At 40.7% G+C, this 27,807-nt stretch overlaps 1 protein-coding gene and 1 pseudogene across 3 annotated transcripts in view; one reads left to right on the top strand and one right to left on the bottom strand.

Moving 5' to 3' along the window:
• Nucleotides 1-27,807, top strand: part of FOXN3 (forkhead box N3) — a 413,410-nt gene that overhangs the window by 26,440 nt on the left and 359,163 nt on the right. The window lies entirely within an intron of this gene.
• On the bottom strand, nucleotides 55-27,807 carry LOC143651416 (aldo-keto reductase family 1 member B10 pseudogene; annotated as a pseudogene).

The following is a 27,807-nucleotide window of genomic DNA, read 5'->3' as shown; positions in this document are numbered from 1 at the left end:
CACCAGTATAGTGAAGAGAGAATCCACTGGATTATCTCATCTGGAAATTCATCTTCAGTATTCTGCATTGAATGGATAATCCTCCAAATGAGAGACATACTGTATGGCACAGGCCTTCCAGTTTCTGTTGAAGCTGATTATAGTCACCATCTCTTCATCACTCAGTTTAAAGTTAAAGACCTAAAAGTTTTCAGCAATGTGTTGAGGTGTCACAGACTTGGGGTATCACAACCACATTCCTCTGGATATGGAACCAGATCAGAACCTGAGCTGTGTTTGTTTTTTTTTGTTTTTTTTTTCTTTTGTACTTTGCATCAATCCCCTTAATCTTGGGCTCCTAGGGTAGTGAAGTTTCCCCCAGCTTGGGCCAAGGTCTGTTTGGAGAACTCAGGGGGCTGTAGGCAGTGAATATGACACCCTTGGAGTGGCAGTACTGGATCAGTTTCTCCTGTGTGAGGTATGGGTGGCACTTGATCTGGTTAATCACTGTTTTATGTTTAAGTCCAGGTTTGTTCAAAAGTCTTTCGATCTGGAAGTACTTGAAGTTGGAGATCCCAGTGGCTTTCACCAGCCCCTCATCCACCAGCTCTTCCATTCCCTTCCAGGATTCCAAGAATGTTGTTTTATTGAGGAAAATATCACCTTCATCATCTTTAGGGAAACTGTCCATCCCAGGCTGTAATCCCTGTGGAAAATGAATAAGATAGATCTCCACATAGTCCAGTTTCAGATCCTCGAGGGTCTTCTGGAAGGCTTCCCTCATAAGGGGTCTCTCAAAGAAGGTGCGCCATAACTTGCTAACAAAGAAGAGATCCTCCCTCTTAACAGACTTCTCTCGGATCTTCTCTTGGGTGGCTTCACCAACCTGATTCTCATTCCTATGGGTATAGGCACAGTCGATGTGGTGATATCCTATGTCAGTTGCTGCCTTCACAGCCTCTTTGACTTTGCCTGGATTTCCAGGTGTCAAGTCCCACCATAGGCATCTTGGCTTTGGTAGTGAGTTCCATGAAGGAGGCTGTGGCTGGTGCATAAACAGTTATGGGCCTCTCCTGTTGGTGTCTAAGAATAGAATACCTAGGGCTCAAATTGAGACTCTATAAAAGTTTCATGCACTAGGTTTGCCTTCCTGGAAGATATAATTCCCAGAGGCTTCCTAGATTAGGTAAATCCTTAAACTCAGAGGACCAGCCTCTCAAAAATTATCAATTAATTTTATCCCTTTATCCTATCTCAACATGAAAAAGGCAAAATGGGCATTGTCCTCCAAATCCCTGTAGATTGGGAGAAGGATTAAAGGAGAAGGAGGAGGAATAACAGAGAAAATGGGATTTAACAAATGCATATGGCTGCTGAATCACTATATTAATATTCCTTCTAACCTCTAGTGTTTTGGAGCAGCTAGAAGGAAAAATCTGAGATGGTGAAATGGTTGCCAATGACGAACTATGAGATCTGTTCTGTAACTACTTGTTGAACTGTGCTTTGAAAATTATTGCTTTTTTTCTTTGCCTTGTATCTTTCTATATTTTACAATAAAAAATAAAAATAAAGTTGATGAAGAAATTAAGACCTCTGGTATAGGTTATTATATGGATAATATAAATGCCAGTATTACAGCATTTTTTTTTCATTTGTAATGCTGTCTTTGTAATAGACTTCTTATATGGTTTAAAATTCAAATGCATGAAAAATGATCATAAACTATTGTTACTGGGCACAGAATGTGTAAGGATGTAATTTTGAAAAGAATAACATAAAGGGAAGAGATGGAGGTATATAGGAACAGAGTCTGTGTAGGCTATTGAAGTTAAGTTGGTATCAATACAAACTAAATTGTTATATATTTAGGATATTAAATGTAATTCTCATGTTAACCATAGACACACAAAATCTAAAAGATCTACAAAAAAAGGGAAATGAGAAATGATTCAAAATGGATCATTACAAAACATCATCTAAACCAAAAGGAGGAAAGGAGAAATGGAGAAAAGGAGGGACCAAAGAAAGCATAAGACAGACTCATTTTGGATACAAAGACAAAAGTAATTTGAAAGTGAATGGATGGAAAAAATTTCCTTATGTAAATAGTAGCTAAAGGAGAGCTGGGGTAGCCATACTCGTATCAGACAAAATTGACTTTAAGTAAACATTTGTTAAAAGGGACAAAGAAGGACACTATAGATTGATTGGTAAGAGCCAATTCATCAAGGAGATATAACAAGTATAAACATATGCACCAAACAGGGACCCAAAATATAAGAAGCAAACATTGATAGGCTCAAAAGGAGAAATAGACAATCTATAAAAATAGTTGAGGATTTCAGTACACTACTTTCAAGTCTGGATTAAACATCTGTACAGAAAGTCAGCAAGGAAATAAAGGACTTGAATAACACTATAAACCAAATAGTCCTAAAACACACATGCGCATACACACAGCATTTCAGCCAAAACAGCAGAACACATGTTCTCTCCATGTGCACATGAATCATTCTCTAGGATAGACCATATAATTGGCACAAGCAAAGTCTCAAGAAATAATGAGATGAGCTATAGAAATCAATAACAGGTGCATGGGTGATTCAGTGGTAGAATGCTAGCCTTCCATGCGGGAAACCCGGGTTTGATTCCCAGACCATGTACCACCCTTCCCTCCCCTCAAAAAAATCAATAGCAGAAGGAAAATTGGACAGTTTCCAAATATGTGGAAATTAGACAGCATACGCTTTAACTGGGTTAAAGAAGAAATGATAAGGGAAATTAGAAAATACTTGGAGATGAATGAAAATGAAAGCAAAACAAAACAAAATTATGGGATGCAGCAAAGGCAGAACTTAGAGGGAAATTTATAGCTATGAGCACGTTAGAAAAGAAGAAACATCTCAAATTAATAACTTCACATCTTGAGGAAATAGAAAAGAAAAGGAAAGTATACCCACAGAAGGAAATAATTAAGATTAGAGTGAGGTAAATGTGGCCTCTCTGTCTCTAAGCCCAACTCTGCAAGTAAAATCGCTAACCTTCCCCGCTATATGGGACATGACATCTAGGGGTGAAAATCTCCCTGGCAACATGGGATACAACTCCTAGAGATGAGCCTGGCCCTGGCACTGTGGGATTTACAATGACTTCCTGACCAAAAAGGGGAAAAGAATTGTAATAAATAAGGTATCAGTGGCTGAGAGAGTTCAAATAGAGTCAAGAGGCTATTCTGGAGGCTACTCTTATGCAAGCTTCAGCTAGATATTGCTATGTTCCATGGTTTACCAAATCCCTGCCAGAACCATTCCTGCCAACTGTAAAGAAAACCTAGGACTTTATTTGAGATTCTATGAAGGCTCAATGCACTGTGATTACCTTCCAGAAACCTACAACCTCCAAATGGGTTCCTAGACCTGATAACTCCTGAAACCCAGAGGGGCCAGTCTCTCCAGAACATCAGCTAGTTCCATCCCCCCTATTCCATAGTCTTGACAGCCCTTTTCAAGATGGAAAAGTTAGTATGGGCATAGCCCAAATACCCCTAAAATTTGGGAGAAAGATCGAGTATGACTTTGAGTATGACTTAAATGAGTATGACTGCTGAATCATTATGTTGATATTTCTTTTAGTCTCCGGTATCTTGAAGCAGCCAGAAGGAAAAACCTAAAATTGTGGAACTGTTACCCATACCAAACTCTGAACTCTGTTGTATAACTAATTGTTGTGGTATGCTTTGAAATTTATTGCTTTTTTTGTATATATGCTATTTTTCAAAATAAAAAAGTTAAAAAGCTGGAAAAAGAAAAAAATAGAGAAGATTACAGCAGAGGTAAATGAAATGGAGAATAGAAAAATAGTTGAGAGAGTCAGCAAAAATAAAAGTTGGTTCTTTGAAAAAATCAATAAAATTGACAAACCTTTAGCCAGACTGACAAAAAAAAGAGAAAAGATACATATAACTAAAACCGGAAATGAAAGTGGTGACAGAAATAAGGATTATAAAAGAATACTATGAACAATTATATGCCAACAAGTTATAATAATCTAGATGAAATGGAAGAATTCCTAGATAGCCACAAATTACCTAAACTGATTCAAGAAGAAATAGAAAATCTCAAAAACTATAACAAATATAGACATTGAATAGATAACCAAATACCCTCCATCAAAGAAAAGTCCAGCACCAGATGGCTTTGCTGGTGAATTTTACCAAAAATTTCAGGAAGAATGAATGTAACCAAGAAATGAGGATTTAAGGAATGATTTTGACTGCTGAATCATTATATAGATATTCCTTTTTTGCTTTCTGGTATATTGGAGTAGACACAGGGAAATACCTGAAATTTCTAAATTGTAATCCAGCTGCCTTGATCTCTGATAATGATTGAATAACCGTTGCCTTCTGCCCCTGTGATTGTAAAAACCTTGTGACTAACCTTTACCTGTACCCAGTTATCCAGTTTTTCAACTTTAGGGTCTTGTATCGCTTAAGATAGCTCCTGGAGTTTATTAATGAAGGGTCTCGGTTCAGCCCAGAACAAACTCACCCCAAATCCAAAGTTATCTTGATGACCAAGACTGGATGTAACCAAAGTGCCCCTGCCTACATGCGCAGTAGTTTAGACTCTAACCTACGAGCCATCTATACCTCATTCCACCATTTTCTTACGTACATTGTCTGACTAATCATGTGATCAGTCTGCACATGCTCAATAATTAGATCACCTCTAGTTATATCATCTGGGGCCACTGTGCTCATTATCCTAAAACCCTGTCCATCTTTCTCTCCAGTAAAACTATCAGAATTACTGCAGTTCAGGGAGACAGATTTTGGGCCGATAGGCCATCAGCTCTCCTATTCCACCCCTAGTAATAAACTCTTTATTTCTTTGAAACCCTGGTGTCTCAGGAATTGGTTATTGAGCGTGATGAGCAAAAGAATCCATGGCCTTTGTCTGGTAACATTAACAACAATCCTTTTCACACTCTTCCAAAAGAATTCAAAAGAGGAAATAGTTCCTAACTCATTCTTGAGACCACTATTATACTGATACTAGAGCTGGTAAAGGCATCACAAGAAACGAAAATTACAGACAAATTTCTCTTATGGATATAGATGGAAAAATCCTAAACAAAATACTAGTGAATTGAATTCAGCAGCATATTAAAAAGATTGAGCACGACACAGTCTAATTTATCTCAGGAATGCAAGGGTGATTTAATATATGAGAATCAGTGTAATGTATCACATAGATAGAATGAAAGGGAAAGAACCCACATGATTATCTCAATATATATAGAAAAGGTATTTGACAAAATGTAGCACCCTTTCTTGATAAAAATACTCAGAAAATTCAGGTAGAAGGAACCTTTCTCAATATGATGAAAAGGAACATGTGGGGGGAAATGAACGGTTCTTAAAAATTAAAAATATGAGGAGCAAAATCAAATAATCCAATATACGAATCGGAAGTTAAAGTGAAGGAAACCATCAAGAAAGACAATAAGACAAAGAGATCAATAAAAGATTAAAAAAAAAAGAAAGAAAAAGATCAATCCAACATTCAACTGTTTTCTTTTTACAACATCCTGTGTATTTTTTTTTTTAAATGAAAGCAATGCCTTCTTTCTCTTGGAGAACTATTAACATTTTTTGGTGTTTTCTTTCTTTTCCTGCATTGTCTCTGTTTACTTGGAGTTTCTTGTTTTTCCTGTTAGTTTAGATTCTGACTTTCACACTGGGAAATTTCCCTCAAATTCCTGGTGGTCCTTAGATTCCTTTTCATATTTAAATGTAAGTTTCTAAAAAGTTTATTGGAAGCTGTGTGTGCTTGAGCAAGGCTCTTAAATGGGGGGCTTCACTGTGAAGTGATTGGTAGGTGAGCCAGTTTCTTAAAGGAGGTTTTTCTATGAAGCCATTCTGTTTCTGCAGACTGTTTTCCTTCATACAGGGTCCGAGCCTGGCTGCTGGTGTTCTGGCTGCAGATTGGGAAGGGGGCTCAGGTTTTCACTGTTCAACTTTTGCCCCTGATTTTAGTCTGGTGCCTCATGCCTGCTCTCTGTTGTGCAGGGTCCTCAAAGCCTGAGCTCTTTCAGTTTCTCTAGCATGAAACTGGATTTCTGTGGGGAAGGGAAAGGGGAATCACCTGGCTGTGCAAAGCGGAAATGGAATATGAGGGTCTAGCTTTTTCTTGTAGAATCTTTACTAATTGCTCACACCTCCCTCCCTCCCTCCTTCCATGGTAACTGATGCCTCCAATTTCTGAGCCTTTCTAGGATTCTGTGGGGCATATCAACCTACTTCTGATCAGCTTTCACCTCTGCTAGAATGTTAGCTCAGCTTTCTCCATTAGGCCTGAGTTCAGCTGTCTCCTGCACATATCCTCAGTTTCCCAGAAATTGCTTAATATCTCTCCTTTGCTGTTGTCTCCTCTGCCATTCTCTCTGCCGTTGTGGTTTATGTTAACTCTTTGAGGATGGTAACCATGACTCAGACATCTGCCGTTTACTTTCAGAGTCAAGCACAAGGGCTTCGACCTTTGTTGATTGATTGATGCCCACTTCTCTAGTCATTGAACTCCCTTTCTGAAACTGTTTCCAGGTGATTGCATGCCTTTTTGCAGGTGGGTCAATTCAAATGATAATATCTATTTGGGCACTTTACTCAACTTTTAGGAGTTTCCTCCTTTCTGTTTCTTGAGTGCCCAACACCTGGGCCCCATCAGCCCATCAACTGTGCCAAGCACTCCTCTTCCTTAAGCCAAGATGCCTTGCTTCCAAGCTGTGGGAGTGGGGAAGGAAGGGAGGCAGCCCTGAGGTACCTGAGGAGGCTGAGTTTCTCTTCCTTTCCTAAGCAGAAGCCTAGGATGCTCTTAAAATAGCCTTTGGTGCTTTGTCCTGTGAATGCAGCCACACAACCCTTCTCAGCATTGGCTTATTGTTGGAGATAAAAATCACCAGGAATATGCAGCCCTGTTACATATTGTTCTCATGGCGAATTTTGAGAAGCTGCATCTCCACTGCTGTTGCTGAGGGATTTCAGCCAACTTCCAGTCTCAGGCTTTCAGTCACAGCATCCCTGAATTAGTCCGCATGGTGCACCTGTGACTATTGTAGTTTTGACCTTTGTTGGGTGTGCCTGTCTCCCACCTCCCGTCATGAAATCCAAGTAGGGAATGAACTTCTTCCTAAGGCTTCCATGGGACCATGAGAGGCAAAGAGAACATGCTCAGTGATAGATTGGTGGGGCTTGTCTCCCTCTCTCTTCCTCCTCAGTAGTTGGAAAATTGTTTAAGCTTGGTCTGTTTTTTTCCTTGTCATGAAATTTAAAAGGGACTCATTTGATTTTTCATCTGTAGTTTGATTTTGGAGATGTCTAAAGGTTCCGACAAGACTGCTGTGTTTCCAACTGTCCTGTTCCTCTAAGTAAATCTGAAATGCTTTAGTAAGTTTGGTTATTAAAGTTTGATGGTCTAGAGAGAAAAGTGCACCTTCTCTAGAGATTATAACAGCCCATTATCTTCCTCAAGGACAATATGGTTTTAGTACCATTTTCTGGGAGTACACTTGGTAATCAATCAGCTCCACTATTTAGCTATTGCTAGAGAAAAAAATGACTATGTTTCAAATATTCTTAAATGAGTTAGTTTTTCCTTTCTTTTTTTTTGGTAGAATTCTCGCAACCTTAAATTGACTTATAGTTTACAATACTGTGCAGAGGGTCGCTTAATTTGTGGCATATGATTGGAACTAGTTAATCTTGAAGGTACATCAAGAAGTTGCAAGGTTGGAAGCTAGGCGTTCTGCAACCTTTAAAAGATGTGTGTTTGATTATACTTATTACAAAATTCCAGGCTAAAGTGCTTCAGTCATGAAAACTTGATTACCCATTTGTTTGTGTCCTGAAATTATTGTAAAGAGGAGTATTGGCTTTGCCCACTGGCACTGGATGCCTTTTATTTAGGTTTGTATTCTTGCCAGGCCCTTCTTCTTGAAATGGCATCTCTACCCCAAGGCCCTGCTCTGTCTTAAATCATTTATCTCCATACTTAACTAGCAATCCAGGAGAACTGCATTCCAGATGCTGGCCAAGAGTTTAACCTCAAACATAACTGCTACCCAACACTGATCAAACAGTCAGTTGAGCAAGATAATATACATGGAGGATTGCCAAAAGGATATGCACCCTTACAGTCCTTCACATTCTCTAACCAGTTCCTGAATTTAGTGTGACCAGTGAGAGCTCCATTTCTGATGTATAAGCCTGGAGCCTTCACTGAATTGTGCTGTATCCAAAGGCCATTGGGCAGTGTATTTGGATGCTAAAACAAAAAAGCCCCTTGCACCCCACTGCTGTGTTTGTTGCTTGACCCAAACCATGACTCATGGGCTTGATTTGTCCTGGAGATGTGTTGCTTCTCCCTAAAGGTGGTTTTAAAAACTTTGCATTTGATTGCCATTAGAGTAGCCACACACCCTCCCATTTACCCCAATCCCCACCATTCCCTATCATCTGACACTGGCTTCACGCTTTACTTTATCCACCCTGCTTTATACAGGAAGCTCTTTATAGAAAATTTCAGGACCAGCCAGTTGGTTTGCTTGTCTCTTATGGTTATTGATATACTGAAAATGTCAGATCACTGAAAATGTTTCCCTTTTTTGCATTGACTTTAAAATTTTAGAAGCCTATTTGTACCTTGCCTTTACCAAATGAATACTGGCAGACACAATTTACCAGGTAGGGACACACTGAGGGAAAAGTGGTAGAGAGTACCCAAATCTGGGCTGACTGGGTCAGGAGAGGTTATTTGGTTAACATGCTTAGCTTAAACCCTCCTTCCCCTGCCTTTGGAAAGTCACTGTAAATATTTTCTAAGACAAGGCAAGGTAGAAGCATAACAAACAAAGAAAAATGTACCTTTCCATCAGTCTATTTCAAGATAGCACACACTTTTTGAATCATGATCAGGGAGAATAGTTGCAATTGAGCGGTTTAGTAGCTTAGTTCTAAAGGTAATGTGAAGTCCACAGCAACCTTAAACACTAATCCGTTATGAGCACGGTAGAGCACATCACCATCTGACACTGGTTTTGTGATCAGAAATATAAAACCTGCACAGAGTCCATAATAAAGCTTCCTTGAGGTGCTTTGGTAAATTCTTTTTTCCTTATGGCCTTAGTTTTTCACATCCACCTGTTCATACTAACCTTTCTTGCCTCTTTTCTCACTTCCTGCTTTCCCTTAATTTTTAAATTTTTGGATATTCTCCCAGCAGATTTGAGCCTGCCCATTAATTCATTATTCCATCATTCGTTCTCCATGCAAGTATTTTTGAGCCCTTCTCTGTTCTAGGCACTGTGCTAGGTAATTTGAGGGGAGGTACAAAGCTGAATTGGATCAAGATCTCACCTTGGGACTTATAGGTCAGGAACATAAGAAGACATGAAAACAAGTAGCCCCCAGATAGACACATGGCTACTCCCTATCATCCTCAATTCCCTCAAGGTTTTGTTCAAATGTCACTTCTCTACTCAGGCTTGCACTGACCACCCCTTTTAAAGATGCCATCTGCCCCACTTCCGCCATCCCCGGCATTCCCCGTCTCCCGTTCGCTGCTCTACTTTTTATTTTTTGCTTAGCATTTTTCATCTTTCAGCATGCTATATAATTCACATATTTATTCTGACCATTATTTATTGTCTGTCTTCTTTTGCTAGAATTCCCAGTCCTCGGGGGAAGGGATTTCTTACCTATTTTACTCACTGATCTATCATGTGTCTCTACTAGCACGTAACTCACAGTAGATGCTCAGTAAATATTTGTATAATTGATGAATTTGGGTGAAATGAACCTTAAAGATTTGAGGGAATAAATTGCTCTCAGTATAATAAAGTAAACACTATTAAAAACATTCATTCTTGAAAATGAGTAGAATTTAAAATAGCAAATTAAAAATAATGCCAGAAAACTGAATTTTATGGCAGTTCAGGTGAGGAAGCGATTGCATTCAAACTGGGTTCAAGGAAGGCTTGAGGATGAATGTAGCACCTCATCTAGGATTTTAAGGATAAATAGAATTTGATTGTGCAAAAATGTAGGTGAAAATGGCATTAAGGAAATAAAGTGTCAGTGGCTGAGAGATTTCAGAGAGAGTCAAGAGGTTATCCTGGAGGTTATTCTTACGCATTCTATAGATATCCCCTTTTTAGTTAAGGTGTAACAGAGAGGCTGAAGGGAAGTACCTGAAACAGTGGCCATGTTTCTTGGAGATGACTGTATAATGATATAGCTTTTGCAATGTGACTGTGTGATTGTGAAAGCCTTGTGTCCGATACTCCTTTTATCTGCGGTATGGACAGATGTATAAAACATATGGATTAAAAATAAATAAATAATAGAGGGAACAAGTGTTAAAAAAATAATAATAGATGCATACATGGGGAAAAATATACCATTGCAAACTGTGGACTATGGTTAACAGTAATATTTTAATATTCTTTCATTAGCAGTTAAATAACTACCACACCAGTACTGGGGGCCAGTGGGTGGGAGGTGGAGGGATAAGGGGTAAAGGAGGATTTGGGTTTTGTTTTTTATTCTTATTTCCTTTCTGGAGTAGTGAAAATGTTCCAAAATTGATCATGGGGATGTACGCACAACTACGTAATGATACTGTGAGCCAGTGATTGTATACTTCAGATGGTGTGTATGGTGTGTGAGTGTATCTCAATAAAACTGTAGTAAAAAATAAAAATAAAAAGTATAACATTTCATGACATATGAAAACGATAGGAACTTCAAATTCCAGTGTCCATAAATAAAGTTTTACTGTAACACACACACACTCAAAATGACATTAAGTCATTTAGGTGAAGGAAATGGCATAAGCAGATGTTTAGAGGCAAGTGTGAGGTGTGGGTGTAGGGCTTCATGAGCTGAGTTTAGTGGAGCAAATAGTACACAAAGAAGAATACTGGAAAAATAAGGTTGAAAGATGAGGTTGGCCAATAAATAAAATGGACAAAAGAGTTAAATAGATACTCCACCAAAGAAGATAGACAGATGGTGAAAAAAAAGCACATGAAAGAATGCTTACCATCAGTAGTCATGTGAAAAATGCAAATTTAATCCACAATGTGATAGTACAACCACCTATTAGAATGGCTAAAATTAAAAGGACTGATTGTACTAAGCATTAATGAGAATATGGAGAAACTGGAAGTCTGTATACTGTTGGGGCATGTGAAATAGTACAACTACTTTGAAAACAGTTTGGCAGTTTCTTAAAAAGTTAAACATATACTTACCATGTGATCTATCTATTCCAATTCTAGATAGTTACCTAAGAGATATGAAAGCATTTGTCCACGCAAAGACTTGTACATAAATCTTCATAGCAACTTTATTTGGAATAATCTCGGACTGGAAATGACTCAAATGTCCATTGTCAGGTGAATAGAAAACCAAATTGTGGTATGTCCATACAATGGACCATTATTGGGCAATAAAAGTGAATGAACTATTGATACATGAATAAACATGGCAGAATCTCCAAATAGTTATGCTGTGTGAAAGAAGTCAGAAACCACCCTCCAAAGGATTCTATACATATACATATAAAGAAGATGCAAAGTAATATATAGGAACAGAAAGGGGATCACTTATTGCCTTGAGATGGTGGTAGGGAGAGGGTTTACAGAAAAGCCCATGAGAGTGATGGATATTTTCATTATGATTGTGGTGACGGTTTCACAGGTATACACATAGGTTAAACCTTATCAACTTGTACTCTTTAAATATGTCAATTTTACCTCAGCAATGCTGTTAAAAAAATGAGTTTGGGATCATCGCATTCAAGGCCTTCTTGGTTAGACTGAGGTGTTTATTATCTGTAGGGTGCATTCTTTCATTCATACACTAGTCCAAAAAATATATTAATTTCATGATGATTATAAACCAAACACTATTCTTGGCTATTGCTAGAAAGAGAAAACATGGGAGAAGGAAAAGGAGAGGCATTGGGAGTTGGGGGGAGTCCCTGGAATGGCAAAGACCAATGACTCTCTGCCCTATAGCACACGGAATGTTCCACACTCTGTGATGGTGGCCTGTGGATGCCCGAGGGACGTAGTGTCCAGGACCATGGCCCTGGAAGCCACAACCAAGGACTCTGGGCCCCTACTGGGCTTGGAGGGAAAGGAGCAGTTCCAGCAAAATGGTTGGATGATGTGCAATGTATAGGTGGCCCCGACAAACTGAAGATCAGGATTTATCCAATCCTCCGGGCACCATGTCAGCCCCTCAAATGTTCCTCTAACCCTAGGAAGGGGGAAGGGCCCCTGAAAACATGATTTAAATTTCTGGCAAGTGAAGCCTTGGGATCCTCGTACCCAGCTTTTACCAATTGTGCAAGAAATTTTTTGCCACTACAAATAAAATCAGGTCACACTTCTCAGGGATCATGTTGGAGGGAGAGCTGTTCTGCTTCTGGTAGGTGGACCAGGCAATTAAGTGTTAGTACAAAGAATCATAGATACGGGAGCAGGGTGGAGCATTTGAAATCACCTAGTTCCTTCCCTGCCTATATTTTTCCAATAGGTGACTACGTCACCTTTAAAGTGCTTTGAGAAAGTGGAGTCCACATTTGGTGCTGTTATTGTGATCCTTGACTTTTGACAATTTTTACGATTACCCAGTTTAACTGAGAACCCCACACAGTGGTTTTCTTTGAGCACAGAACAAATTTTGTGGTAGTTCTGAAAAACAATCCTCCGACAGTTTGTGAAACATTTTATAATCTGGAAGGAAATGATTTCTCTTAATATCTCTGGGGGAAGACTAATTTTGATCACCCATTTTAGATGACAAAGTGATGACCCAAGGAGAAGCTCTGATCCTAAAACAAGTTCCCAGAAATTTGTTTCTGGAAAATGCTAGGAGCAGAGTTCTTGAGTTCTTAAGTTGTTTTCTAAACTCAGCTAGAAATTTTGGTCTGGGATCTGGAAAGATGAGCTTTGGTGTCAAATAGATTTGGATTCACATTTTGCTCCTGCCTCTTATTGCCTGGATGACCTTAAGACTTACTTCTGGGAACCTCAATTTTCTCCTCTTCAAAATGAGAATAATTTCTATTATAAAGTTATGACAAAATACAGGGAAATATATTCATTTTTATATTCAGTAAATATTATTGGGCATCTACCCCATGGGGATAAAGTAGTGAAAAAGATGGTCAGATGTTCTGCTAGCATGGAGAGGCCATTCTGGTAAAGGGACAAGAAAACAATAAATGACTCTAAACAAAGAAATGCATAACATACTATGACCATACATATGAATAATATGTATGTAAAGAATAATAAAGAACAATAGTGGGACATCTTTGAGAAGAGGAGCCAGAGAAGGGCTTCCTAAATGATAAAGGGTCAGCCCTGCAAAGAGTATGGTACAGCCAGGGCCCTGAGATGGGAACGAGCTTGCATGTTTGAGGAGCCAGGGGCAGGGCCTATATGGCTAAAGGGTGGTAAGTTTTGGAGTGTCTAAAAGATGAGGTGGCAGGGCTCCATAATGTCAGGTCTTTTAGGCAAGTAATTTGCATTTTATTTTAGACATAATGGGAAGCTGCTGGAAGATTTTAAGCCAAGGAATCACCGAGTCTAGTTTATATTTTTTAAGAGAACATTCTGGATACTATGTAGAGAATGGATTAAAAAGTATCAGCAATGGAAGCAGAGAGACTAGTTAAGAGGTATTGCAGTGTCTGGGAGAGAAGTGCCTTCAACTAGAGTGGTAAAAGTGGAAAGTGTGAAGTAGAAGAATTTTGAGATATATTTGGGAAGCTGAGCCAACAGGACTTGTTGATGAATTAGAAGTGGAGGTTGAGGGAAATGGAAGAATGGAGGATAGTTCTCGGATACTGGAAGGTGGTATCATTTCCTGAGATGGGAAAGACTTGGGGTGAACATTATGGGGTGGAGAGTTGACTTCATGAATTCTGTTTTGGATATTCTAAATGTCTTTTTTTATTTGTAGTAAACATACACATAACACAAAAGTTGCCATTTTAACCATTTCTTAAGTTTAGGATTCAGCGGCATTAATTATTTTTACAATGTTGTCCAACATCTGAAACTTTTTCACCACCCATAACAAAAACTCTGTGCCTGTTAAGCGTATTAACTCTCCATTCACTCTCCCCTCTAGCCGCTGGAAACCTCAAATCTACTTTCTGTCTCGGTGAATTTGCATATCCTAGATATTTCTTCTAAGTGGAATCATCCAATATATGTCTTTTTGGGTCCTGGCTTCTTTCACTTAGCCTACTGTTTTCAAGTTTCATCCGTGTTGTGGCATGTGTGAGAACTTTAGTCTTTTTACAGCTGAATACTATTCCATTGTATTTATAGACCACATTTTGTTTATCTAATCATCTGTCGATAGACACTTGGATTATTTTCACGCTTTCCTAATGTGAAGAATGCTGCCATGGATGTTGGTATACAGGTATTTGCCTGAGTTTGAACAGCCTATGCCTGAGCCTTGTTGCACATGTCAGGAGGGCAGCTGGAGATTCACAACTAGAGCTAAGGGAGAGATCTGGGCTGGAGATAGCAGTTTGAGAATTGTGAGCACAGAGGTGATGTCTACAGACACACGACTGGGTAACATCGTGGGGAAAAGAGAAAAGAGGAGCCCTAGGCAGAGCCCTGAGTGCTTACATTTAGGGATTGACCAAGGAAGATGAGCTAGCAAAAGGGAATGAGATTGAGCCCTCAGTGATGTTAAGGGATATTGAGTGTGTGGTGTCATAGAAGCCAAGAGAAGAAATACAGTGACCAACTCTTGATTGACACACGGGACCCGCTCAAGGAGAGGTAGGTTCCCCGGTAATGGAAATAGTGTACTATTCATTTATTTTAGATCTTTCAAAGGATATAATATTTCTTTTCATCCCAGCATAAATTCAATTTGCAGTGGCATTTTTTCCCCTTTCATATGTCTTCCGAGGGTGAAATATAGAGCCCTGAAGAGCTGTGTGGGTTGGTCATACCTCTTTGAAAGCTGCGTTCACCAGCCTTCAAGCCCACCAGGTTAAGATTTCTCTTTTTCCGCCTTAAGTTCACATGATTTAATTTGCCTGAGTAACCTGCTGTCATAGGTTTTCATAGAGCCTGACATCTAACAGAGTAATTAATGCTTTAGGCTTTCAGGAACTGTTTCAGGTTTTTTATTAATCACCATTGTGATTGCACATATGAATTATGAAGGAGTTATTTTGGTAGTTGGGTTTCCCCCCTCAGAAAAATTTCCATATTTGTTCATTATGAACTGATCGCCTGCAGAAGAATAAAAATGAAGTGTGTTCCCTGAGTCTAGACAGGCATTTCACGTTTTCCAGAGTGAGGATTCCTTCATAGTAAACAGAAGTGTGTGTTGTTTGAAGTTGGTAGTTAAGCATTTTCTCTTTCCTTCACTATAAATTACTTAGCGATTCTCTGCGACTTCCCTGAATATATGGATTTGGTGAATTCTTTAAAGATGAGTGAACGTCAGAAAGATTCTATGAGTTTTGTTTGATTTCTCAGATTCCCATCGCTGGAGGACTCACTCCTAGGACCTGCGTTACTAATATGCTGGTTTTTGGGGGGAGTTTCAAGGAGACAGAGGTATTTAGGTAGAGAGAAAATAGGATCTATCCTTATAATTTTACTTAGGGAAAATACCATGATCTTTTCCTGGATTTTCAAAATTATATGATTGTGAAAAAGAAATGAGAATGGTGGTCCTTAGGATTCAATTCTAAAAGGTAAAAAATAAAACGGTGACTTTTTTTTTTTTTTGAGGCGTCAGCTTTCCCTAAACGTTTGCAGGTTCTCTGCCTAAATGCTTGTGTGGCTGTCTGTGGATCCCCCTTGCCGTTTTCCTTGGCATGAGAGTAAGCGCAGGTTTCCCCCATGTTTAGGGGACATTTTACTCTGTGCCTTTTACTCTCACAAGAGAAGAATTGCTGTTTTATTTGGAACAGGGCTCTTTTCCATGATTAGAGTGATTTTCTGCGATTCTACCATCCTTGGGGAAGATTTTTGAGAGTACAAATACAAGACAAAGTAGCTACATCAGCGTACAGATTAAGGCAGCCACTTGGCTGGCATCGGATGCCTTGGCTATTGAGTGAAAATACCTGTTATTACTCTAACTGCCATTTTTACTATTCCTGAGTTGCTGGTTGCGATGAGGGAGGGAGGGTGAAGTGGGTGGGAGAGAAGTCCATTTGCAAAGTCAACAGGGGATGTGTTCAGGCCAGACAGCAGACATCTGATCTGAATTCTTGTAGATAAGGGAAGGATTTACTACCCAGCAGATGGGCTACCTTCAGATTCTACAGTAGCTTGCCATAACAGATGGATGCACTTCCACTCAAATAGTATTTTAATCTTAATTTACTTGCAGCCCGTTTTTTGTAGGTAGCAGCATTTCTGACAAAGGTGATAAATTTGTAAAAGTTTAACATTCAGATTCTTTCCTCATGTGAGTGTTATATAATTATATATACATTTGGGCTCAAAGGTCCCAGTCTAACAAATTCCCTTCACAGGAGTTCCATTTGAGGGCCCATTCTCTCATTAATTTCATTTGACATTTATGTCAACATTACATTCCTAGCCTAAAAGGAGAAATCGCCTGTGCACGCAGGGGTGTATTTTCAAGTTGAGTATTTAGTTTGGCAGTGAAAAGCAGCCAGCTAAGTCTGCTAAAGCAGAATTTTCTAAATTAGTTAGCATAAAGTGGCCTAAGTGCACTAATTTAAAATTGTTCAACAAAGTGCTAAATGCTGGAACATGTGGCTGTTTTGATAGTTCTAACGTTGTTTTTTCCTCCTGAGCATCTAGAATTGGCGAAAATGGGTGCGTCTGGAAAATTAATGTGAGAGCAATCAGAGGCGAAAGAAACAGACTGAAAATAAGTCGCCTGTGGTGTCAGGAGTGGAATTTGCTTATGTGAGGTCTTGGGCCAAAAGTCAAAGACCTGATGCTTCTCCCACTTACCCTAGCTTCCGAGAGAGGAGTTTATCAGTTCAAAACACTCCCGTTCCCAGTGCTGCTGGATGAAAAGTCTCAAAACCTTGTGGCTGTCAGGCCTCTCCTGGAGCACTGGGAGCGTAGTACTCAGACCATATGATCATGTGGCTATGATGCGGCCTAGTGCCTCCAAAAGTAGACAGAGAGCATGACCTGCGCTTTTTGACTCTAAGCAGAATTGTTAGATAACATTAATATCTTCCAATTTAGGGGGTCTGAATGGATTTTGAATCACTGGATGCCACGGGCGAGGAAAGGAGCGATCCCTACGTAGCATCCAAGAGATCGAGCGTGGCAGTGCCTTTGGTTCCAAAATGCTGACTTCTACATACTTGTGGTTTGCCTGCTCACGAGCTATGCTTTGTGCTTGGCCGTAACGAATTCCAGACTGGGCTTTTGATTTGCAGAGAATTCACCAGCATCGGATAGGACTGGCCTTTGGCAAAAGTGGGGAGTGGGTCGCTCATCAGGTCCCCTCACTCATCTTCATTCCAGCATTCATACCCGCCTCCCACTGCCCTGTGTCTCATGCCAGTGCTTATTGGTCCAAAACAAGCGCTCCAGTCCTCCTGCAACGTGTCAGCATGGTGAGTACGGAGGTCCAAGCTGGCCTGATGCACCTAGTCCGAGGCCCCCATGGCCAAGCCCTTCAAGGTCATTACAAGAGTGATTTTAACTCTGACCTTCTGGAGGTCCCTGTAGTGGTTTAGCCGCTTAACATTTCCAAGAGGGGAGGCGAGATGGAAGTATGATTGTGGAAGGAAGAACTCTTGAGTTGCGTCAGCCTTCACAGCAGTCAGCTTAGGCCTCTGCATTCTCAGGGCCTTGCTTGGGCCTAGAGGCCTCAGTGGTGGTCTTCCCCATGGCCACAGCTGCTGAAGCTTCCTGCTAGCCTTGTCCGGGTGCAGGTCTGGAAAGCCGGGTGTGTTCATTTGTGGGGTAAGCTGGCAGAGGGAGGTATTTTGTATCAGAGTTCCGCTACACCCTTTTCCCTCATAAAGACACTGTATGCAGAAGATCGAACAAATTTGTACTTTTCTACCCATAAAGACAGTTCTGAATTTCATGGGGAAGAGATCTTGAGAGCTCTTCAGAGGAAAGGGCTCGGAGGTCTGGGCCCACCTGTTTGTGTATTTTTAGATAAGCCCAGAGAAGATACGACCCAGATCTTCTGATGGTTGAGGCCACTCTTCTTTCCTTGTTCCAGCCGCTGCCTTGTAGCATGAGTAGAGAAGTTTCCCGTCAGATGTTAGTGTAGTGGGATAAAAAAAGGGGTAGAAATCACTCTGTCAAGAGCAGCTGACAGTTGGGTTATAGCACCTTGGAATACAAGGGCACTTTGAGATCACAGAGTTGAATACCTGGGTCTGTACACTAGGGGTGGCAGAGCTCTCCCTGGAGCCCCCCGTTGTTTCCACGTGATATTTTATGGATGGAAATAATAACATTTAGAGGCATCCATTGGCCTGTAGGATCCTGGGACTTTGTCCCTCCCAGAGCCTTTATCAACTCAAAAAGAGACCCAAAACCTTATTTGAGAATTGCTTACTACAGAACAAATCTGCCCTTGCTGAGGCTGTGCCTCTGTTTTTAACTCAGTTAAATGAACTGCCATTCCCTTAGGAAGTCTTTCTCTGGAAACTCTAGCCCTGCATCTAGGACGTGGGGAGGCGTTGGGAGTGGATTGTCATGAATGATTTGGTGGCGGCTGCAGGGGTGCAGCTTAGTGCAGCAATAACTTTGAACAGTGACTGTCGAAATAATTCCCTCTGTCTCCTGTCCTCTTAAAGAATGACTCCTCTCCGTTACTAAAGATCTGGCTTTAATCGATACCCCGTCTCCCCTACAAACCTGACTCCGCTGGGACAGCTGCCTCTCCCAGTTCGATGATCTTTGAGCATGCCTTACCTGGCAGTGGGAGCCCAGGTATTGTCCGTGCTGTGTGGAGGAGAGCTTTGTGGCACAAGTTTTCTTCTCTAGTGTCATTTAGAAATGGCTAGTGGACTACTTCCACCGATGGGAAGCCCTCTTCCTTTCTTTAAGGAAATATTTGGAAAGTGATGGATGCACCTGGTCTTCTCTCAGTGCAGCTTTATTGGCATCTGGCTTTTTGCAATTTATTTCTAATGTACTATAGATGCTATATCTGAGTAAATCAGTAGGTAGGTTTTGAAATTAAATATTTGCTAAAGGATAGGCTCTTCTCCTGTTAAATTATCGATAAACTTGGCACACACTGTATGAGACTTGATGATATATGATTTTTGAGTGACCTGCCATTTATTGGACTTTATCTACCCACGAAATCCATTTCCAATCCAGACCGTATCTACTTTGGAATTGCTTGCCAGAAATCTATTCCCAGGTTTCTCCTTATTTCAGTGAAATAGCTCTGTCTCAGCACCTTTCCCAAGGTGGCTGATCTAATCAGGGACTGATCACTTATCGCTTCTCACTTTCTTTGGCAGGTCTGTCACGCTGGAAAGAGCATCTCAGGGACATTCAGAAGGGCGAGGTGGTGCGCCCCCTTATTCTTCTTCCTTTACAGCAGCAAGAGGGAGGAGGTGAACCCCCCAAACCAGCCCTTTTCAGGGGTCTCTAGACAGAATCAGATCCACCTTGTAGTCAGGGTGACAGAAATGGGCTCCCTGCTTTCCCTCTGCCAGGAGCTGTCAGGAACCTCTCCTCGTCAATGGGTTCGATGACCCAGAGCAATTAGACCTCATTTGCATGGCGCTGCGGACCACCGGGCCCCAGAGGCTTTTTCAGCTCCCGCTTTTCTTCCCTGTAGACAGGTGCAACCTTCTGGCTGCTGCAAGGGCCAGCTGGCAGGAGGACTCTAACTTGTCATCACAGAAATAAAATTTGTCACCTCGGTGTTCCCAGCCTCTGCTCTTCCATGTTTAACCAGCACTCTGAATCTTTATAAACATAACAGAGTTTCTATTTTTATTTTCGAATTAATTCACAAAAGGAACAGAAGACATTACTAATGATAGAAAAAGAACAGGACGGACAGGTAAGGGGTGAGGGTGCTTCTCTTTTTCAGGTAGGTAAGGCAACTAAATGAATATGGGGTGTTCAGCAATTTGGGAAATGATTTGGGGCCTCCCAGAGCCCCGGTGATTCTTGGACCATCTCAGAGTTAGTCAGAATTTCTGCATATGCCGACCTTTATTAAATACAGTGGCAACCTTTCTTCTTGTACTGATAGACCTTGTTTTTCCAGGCACAAGGGAAAATAAGAATTTCTGTACACTGTAGTTTTTTAATTATTTGAAATTTATTTCTTTTAGAAGTACTTTTGAAATTATATTCTCCGAGTACATTAAACCTAATTTAACCTTTGTCTTGATGACTCAGAATAATTTTTATAAACACCCAGAACTATGTACTTTAGTGATTCAGAGTTTTAACAATCTCGAGGGTGCAGTGTTTTAATTAAATGAGCATTTCCTCCTTTCCATTGTTCCTGAAAAGGCTAAAGTAATAGACATAAGGTAATGGAAAGATTTCTGAATTTAGAGTCAAAACCCATCTCTAATTTACGTTTAATCCTTAATTCGCTGTGTGGCCCTTAGCAAGTCTCTTAACCTGTCTGGGCATTTATGCCTTCATCTGTAAAAATGGGGTACTCAACCAAGGTTATTTAGATGTCTAAAGTCTTATGATTTTATGATCAGGGACTATGCTTTGTAATACCAGTAATACTAAGGGCTTTTGAAGTTGGAATGATTTGTTTCTTTATTTTAAATGGCCCCACATTTCTAAGTTTTCTAAATACTATGTTGACTTTAAAGTTTTCCTCTATTCCAGGGATCTGCAAACTATAGCCAGCCCACTGCCTGTTTTTGTAAATAGTTTTATTGGAACACAGACATGTTTATTCATTTACATTTGTCTGTGGCTGCTTTTGAGCTTCAGAGGCAGAGTTGAGCAGTTGCAACAGAGGCCATGTGGCCAGGAAGCCTAAAGTATTTACTATCTGGCTCTTTACAGAAACTTTGCCAACCCCTACTTTGTTCTTTTTCTTTACTCTTGGTCTATCACTTTTCATTGCAGTCACTCTCTCCCTCCAGAAGTCCCTTTTAATTTACCACATCTACCTGGCTAGAGGTTTAGATGCCAGACAACACAACTAATTAGAATTGTGTTTACAGTAAGAGTCTGAAAAAAAGTTTGAGGGGACAGTCCTGAGTGCTTTGCTGAGTTCATGGGCTTTTTAGCTACTTAGAGGCCGGTCTTTCTTATTTAAATTTCTGGGTCATTCTGAGTAGTTGAAGTCTTAACCATAGTTTGAAATTTCTGGACATGACTGCTTTGATTTTGCTGGCAGTGGTTACGGATTTGTAGGAAAATCCACTTCCTTCATGTAAGTCGTGCCAGGCATGTGGTGTTGTTCCATGGCCTTGCTCAAAAGTAGTGAACCAAACCAGAGTCAGACAGAAGACCCGAGCGTGGATCCTTTCCTGTGGCCATGTGGCTGTGTGATCTAAGTCTTGTCTTCATGTGTACAATGGGAAAGATGATGGATGCATCACAGGGTTTGCTGCAGGGGATACCACGGAATTCAGCTCCATCCCACACCGTTGAGGTGGAACAGTTGTGAAACTGATGTGCCGAATGATAGACCATGAAATGGGCTGGAAGCCATGGTGGACAAGATTGCTGCTCCTTGAGGAGTCTCAGTGAGTCCACGGGTTTCCTCTTTTCTGCAGAGCCTGGTCAGAGCTCTGCATTGGCAAAGCCAAACTTTGATTTCTCTTAGGCCCTCATTCCTTGTGTTCCCTGGATGGTGAAAGGAAGGAAGAAATGATGCCATTTCTGGGTCCCTGGTATCATAGCATCAACTCTGCACTCCTATTCCTATCAGGTATTGATGATGATGATTTGGTGGGCATGGATCTGAGGCCAGGTACGCATAGATGCTATGTAGGTGACTACCTCTCACTCTGGTCTTTAATTAAAGGTAGAGGTTTTTGTTTGTTTGTTTGTTTTTATTTTAAGTTTTAGCTCCAAATCTCCATTGACTAGAACAAGGTCTGGCATCAGCAAATGCTTGTCGAATTGATGTCATGACTGAGATTTGCTGGCAGCTTTAAGGTTTCTTGGAGTTTGATTATCTATGTAATGGTATGCCACAGTAGACATCTGCAGTAGCCGTACATTGTAAAGGCACCACAGCATGGAGGAAGTAGCCCTTCCTTCATGAGATAGAAATAGAAGGAGGCAGCAGCTGCAGCTACAGCAGCGCTGGGCTGAAATCTCAGTGGGAAGACTTATCTTACCCGCTGCTTGCGCCACAGCTTTCCACCACCTACACCCCTTTCCCAGCTCTGAGACTGGCATCCACCCCTCACTTCCATCCCTTCTGTCTTCTCTGCTGTCAATAGGTAATCTGGGTCAGATGGTGAGAACTGGCTTCCTTTAAGCATAATAGGCAACTTCAACTTGAAATTTACCTAAGAAAGGGCCAAGCCATTATTCAGGATACAAACCATGTATAAATGCAAATAGTAGCTTCTTCCTGTTACACTGTCTTGGGAAACTAAGAAACAACCCTTTATTCATTCATTTAAAAAATATATATATTGAATCTCTCATTTGTGCCAGGCATCAGGCTGGTGTTGTTGGGGTTACAGCAGTCAGCAGGACAAAGGAGGCCCCACCTGCGAAGAGTTTATATATAATTAACACATAAACAAGCAAGTGAAATAATTGCAAATCATGATAAGAGACAATGAAGGGCGCAAATGGCATGCTGAGAGGAAAAAAATTATAATGGAGGAATCCACTGTAGACAGGGTGGTTAGGGGCCAGCTCTTAGCAGATGACATTTGTCAGAGTCCTAAAAACCCAGAAGGAGCTTGCTGTCAAATAGTGGAAAGAAGAGCTTTCCAGGCTGAGGAGGCAGCTGGTGCAGGGAGCTCGGCTGGGTTGTGGAATTGGAGAAGCACGAGTGCGTGAACAAGTGTGGTATGGGCTGAGGCTCAAGAGGGGGTCAGGGCCCATGTGTGCCTGCTCTTGGAGGAGGTTAGAGTGATTCGAGAGAAGTCATGGACCAGTTTCAAGCACGGAATCATGTGGTCAGATTTCCATTTAGACGTTACCTTTGTGCCTGGCCTGCAGAACGGTGAGGGGCTGAGAAAAATGGAATAGTGGAGTGATACACTGGCCTGGAGGAAGGGTGTGGGAGGGGCCATCAAGAGAACTTCCTGGTGCATTGGAATGAAAGGGTAAAGGAGGGAGCTGGGATGACATCCTGGAGGTGGCATTTCCTAAGATGGGAGAATTTGGGGGAGTGGGAAGACAGGTTTGGAGGAAAAGTCAAAAGTTCTGCTTTGAAATCAAGTGTAATTATGGCACAAGGCAACCTTTGGAGCTGGTAAGTGGCAATGGTCATACCTTTCTTGTCCCCACCACTCATAATCAGTCGTACCATGCTCTGATAAACAATGAGGTGGCTTCTGTAGGTACCACTTTGAACCTGAGTTTGCACCTTGTCAAACCCTCAGTTCCTAAAATAATTGCTTGCTTGCAGTGGATGCTCAGTAACTACTGATAATGTTGCCTATACCAGTATCACCAGCTTGGTCAAAGAACTCAACTCTGAAGCGAAGGGAAAGGAACTGTGGGGAAAGAGGAAGAGAGCTGGGTTGGTTTGAAGAGTTAAATTGTTTTTTTGTGGCAGTGGTGATGAAATGGTTGTTTTTCTAAATGAAGAGTTTAGATGAATGCTAAGGGAAAAATGAAAGATGAAAGAGAAACTGGTTCTTTACTATTCTTATTGAGAAATATCCACACACCTACAGTCCAACCATATTACACAATCAGTGGCTCACAATATCATCACGCAGTTGTGTATTCATCACCATGATCATTTTTAGAACATTTGCCTCACTCCAGAAGACGAAATAAAAAGAAAAAAAAAAAAAGAACTCACACATCTCATGACCCACCGTATTTTAATCTACTCAGTTTTTATCCTTTATCTCCCCCTACTATTTATTTATCTTTTATCCTTTTTTTTTTTTTACTCATCTGTCCATATCCTGGATGAAAGGAGCATCAGACATAAAGTTTTCACAATCACACAGTCACATTGTAAAAGCTATGTAGTTATACAATCTTCTTCAAGAACCAAGGCTACTGGAACACAGTTCAACAGTTTCAGGTACTTCCCTCTAACCACTCCAATACATAATAAACTAAAAAGGGATATCTATATAATGCATAAGAATAACCTCCAGGATAACCTCCTGACACTGTTTCAAATCTCTCAGCCACCGACACTTTATTTTGTCTCATTTCTCTCTGCCCCCTTTTGGTCCAGAAGGTTTTCTTGTTCCCATGATGCTGAGTCCCAGCTCATCCCCAGGAGTCAGGACCCACATTGCCACGGAGATTGACACCTCTGAGTCATGTGCCTCATAGGAGGGACGGCAGTGAGTTCACCTGCAAGTTGGCTTAGAGAGAGAGGCCACATCTGAGCAACAAAAGAGGCTCTCTGGGGTGGGCCACAGTAGAGCTCTCAGCAGGTAGAGTTCTTGCCTGCCATGCTAGAGACCCGGGTTTGATTTCTGGTACCTGCCCATGCAAAAAAAAAAGAAACCAGATTCACTGGAAGTGACTCTTAGGCATAAATATTAGTAGGTTTGGCTTCTCCTCTACAGGAATAAGCTTCATAGGTGCAAACCCCAAGATTGAGGGCACAGCCTATTGAATTGATTGGACCCACTGCTTGCAAGAATATCAGAAATTACTCAGATGAGGAAGCTGAGTATTTCCTCCTTTATCCCCAGTCCTCAAGGGGGATTTAGCATATACTTTTTTATCCTCTGCCCAAATTACTCTGGGATATATTGGAGTATCCAACTAACCTGTACAAACCAACAAGATCTCATGCCCTATTCAAGATTCCATGTAATTATGGTGTTTGAGTAAACTGACCATACAAGTTAAATGAGATAATATGCTACCCAAAATATAAACTGCACCAAATAAACATCTCTCCCTTTGATTTTGCACAGAGGTTGAAGTTTGAAAATACGGGGCATAGCATCCTTTACCCAGTATTCCCATTTACCTTAGCCCTATCCGGATCAGCTTCATTCATATCTCTATTTGGTATCTGATCACTTTTTCAGCTTTTTATACAGTTGAATGGGGAAATACTGACTTTCATAGCTTCAGAGCTCTAACTCTGAGTATTAGGTGTCATATAAATACCCGAAGTTCCAGGGAATGACCAGGTTATAAACAAATAGCTCAGTATCTCAGAGTTTAGAAATGTCACTTAGAAATCCTAAATATATGACTGCTTGTGATCTAGGACCCTTTACAATAGGCCCCAACCTGAATACCCACGCTCTCAACTTCAGTTCTCAGTTTGTATATTATATTTAGCCCATTTGAGTGAGGCATGGTGATGTTTGTCTTTTTGTTTCTGACATTTCATTCAACATACTGTCTTTAAGCTGAGAAACTAGTTTTGGGGAACACATCTGGGTATCTGGCCATAGTGCTGCCTTCTTTCAGTACTATACTTGTAACCTGGGGTTCCCTGTCAGTTGGGGTTTACACATATACACCTGTCTTCTCTCCCCTTTCCCTACATCCTCGTGTTCTCCCTCCAGCTCTCTTATTCCCACTTGAATGGGGGAAAAAAAAAAGCAAAATAACAAGGAGGAGGAGGAGAAGAGTGAAGCCGTGGGCTTCAGTCAAGAGTTGTAGTGTCATGGCTTGAAATATGTAGCTGCCATCACACAACAGCATGAATGAATCATGAATAATTTCATCTCCCAAGAACCAGGACAATGAACATAATTTTCGCTTCATAGTTTCAGGGTTCTGGAGATTGAAGCTCGGGATAGTGACACCACTTATTAATACTTAAAAGTGTATTTCTGTCGTATGTCCCATACCCTGAACTAGTCATTTTTGACAATCGAAAATAACAAGGGTGATGTCTCGTGATTTTAAAAGCTAAGCATTCACTGCATTTTTTATTTAAGTTATTTCTTCCCCATAGGAAAGTAAAGAAATCTGTGATAAAATAATAATTAAATGCTGACAGTGCTAAATTTCTACCCAGCATGAGCTGGCAGCAGTTTCATACCAAAACATTAGGTCATTTTGAAGAAAAAAATCTGATTAAATACCTCGGTAGGCTTTTCCGATTAGTTGTTCTTAAAAGAGCTGGTGACAGTAATAAAAGGGTGTAATTTGACAGCCGCAATTTACTTTAAAAAAAAAAAGGTAACATAGCAAATTATATGTGTGTTGATTTTTACAGGAATTTCTTTATGGGTCTTAACTAGTGGGATTTGTTGTACTAATCGTCAGCATCCAGCAGTTCTGAGAAGCTCCACCGACCAAGGTGATGTGAGATGAAAAGTACATTGGGTTACTGGGGTAGGGGGTGGGGACACTGGGGTTGGGGTTGGGGGACAATTTAAATGCCAGCCTTTCTTTTCTTTCTTTCGTTTTCTTCCCCACACAGCAGGTTTTGTATTTCCAAGGCTAAATGACCTTGACATGAGTAGATTTGGGAAATGAGGTATAACTTGCAGACATTTTCCTCACATCCCATGTATTAATTTTCTGCGGCTGGCAGCTCACGGCATCTCTTTGTATTAACTCGCCATGGCATGAGGGCCACAGGCCAGATTTGACGTGAAGATGGAATGATTATGTGGCATATGGTAAATGCGACAACCACTGCCACCCCACTCTTTTCACTTTCTCCCTGACTTCTGTTGATCATCAGTTTCTTAAGCTTGAGGGTGTTTTCCTTTTGTTCCATCCTCTTGTATTCTCACCTTCAGTAGATATTAGGACAGATGACGTCTTTGGTGAGGGAGTTATAGAATCATGGAGCTTTGACCCTAAAAGAAGTCAAAGTCATAAAGCTCATCCAGTCCAAATACCTCGTTTTATAGGTGAGGACATCAGGGCCCAGGAAAGTTAGCTGCAGAATGGAGCCTGGAGCTCAAGTCTCCTGAATCCCCGAAGAGCATATGTTTTCCCTTTTCTTTTCACTTTTCTGTCCTACCTCTTAAAAGCTGAAATGAAGGTGGAAAGGGGTAAGTTTTTCCTTGGAGGGTTTTTAGAGAAGCTTAACTGTGATGATTCATTATCACTTTCGTTTGTACTTTCAGAGCTTGTTCTGTCTTTATGCTTTTCCTGACAAGTGCAGGAACCCGAGTCCTTCCATTTATTATTAATGATGATGATATGTAGCTTTCACTTTTTAGCGAAGAGTGAGAGCATGAGTCAATCCTGGGATTAGCCAGGAAAAAAAGAGAAAGTTAGAAACAATTCAGAGAAAGGATCTAAAGTATAGGCATTTATATGTAGAGATTATCTGGGTTCCTTTACAGTTAGCATGAAGGCTGGTCAATTTGGAGAGTTGATTCCATCCATGTTGGAAATCATCTATTCAGCAATCAAAATCCTGCCTTTCTTCTTTCCCAGTGTCTGCCATGGAAAAAACAAAACAAAACAAAAAATCCTATCTTTCTCCTTAACGAATAGATTTTCATTGTCCCCTCAGTCTAAAGTCTCTTTTTTGGAAAGCTTGGCCTTTTAAATTTCTCTGATCCTCTCCCACTCTGCTCAAAATCTGTAATGTGCCCCATTTTCATTGTTACCTCCTGCAATTGTCCTACTGGGCCCCCCTCAAACCAAATGCACCTACCTTCTGACCTCCAAATATCCCTTGCTCTTGTCCACCTCCAT

Source organism: Tamandua tetradactyla, chromosome 12, assembly GCF_023851605.1.
Source record: "Tamandua tetradactyla isolate mTamTet1 chromosome 12, mTamTet1.pri, whole genome shotgun sequence".
NCBI lineage: Eukaryota > Metazoa > Chordata > Mammalia > Pilosa > Myrmecophagidae > Tamandua > Tamandua tetradactyla.
This window is presented reverse-complemented; position numbering and strand designations above follow the sequence as displayed.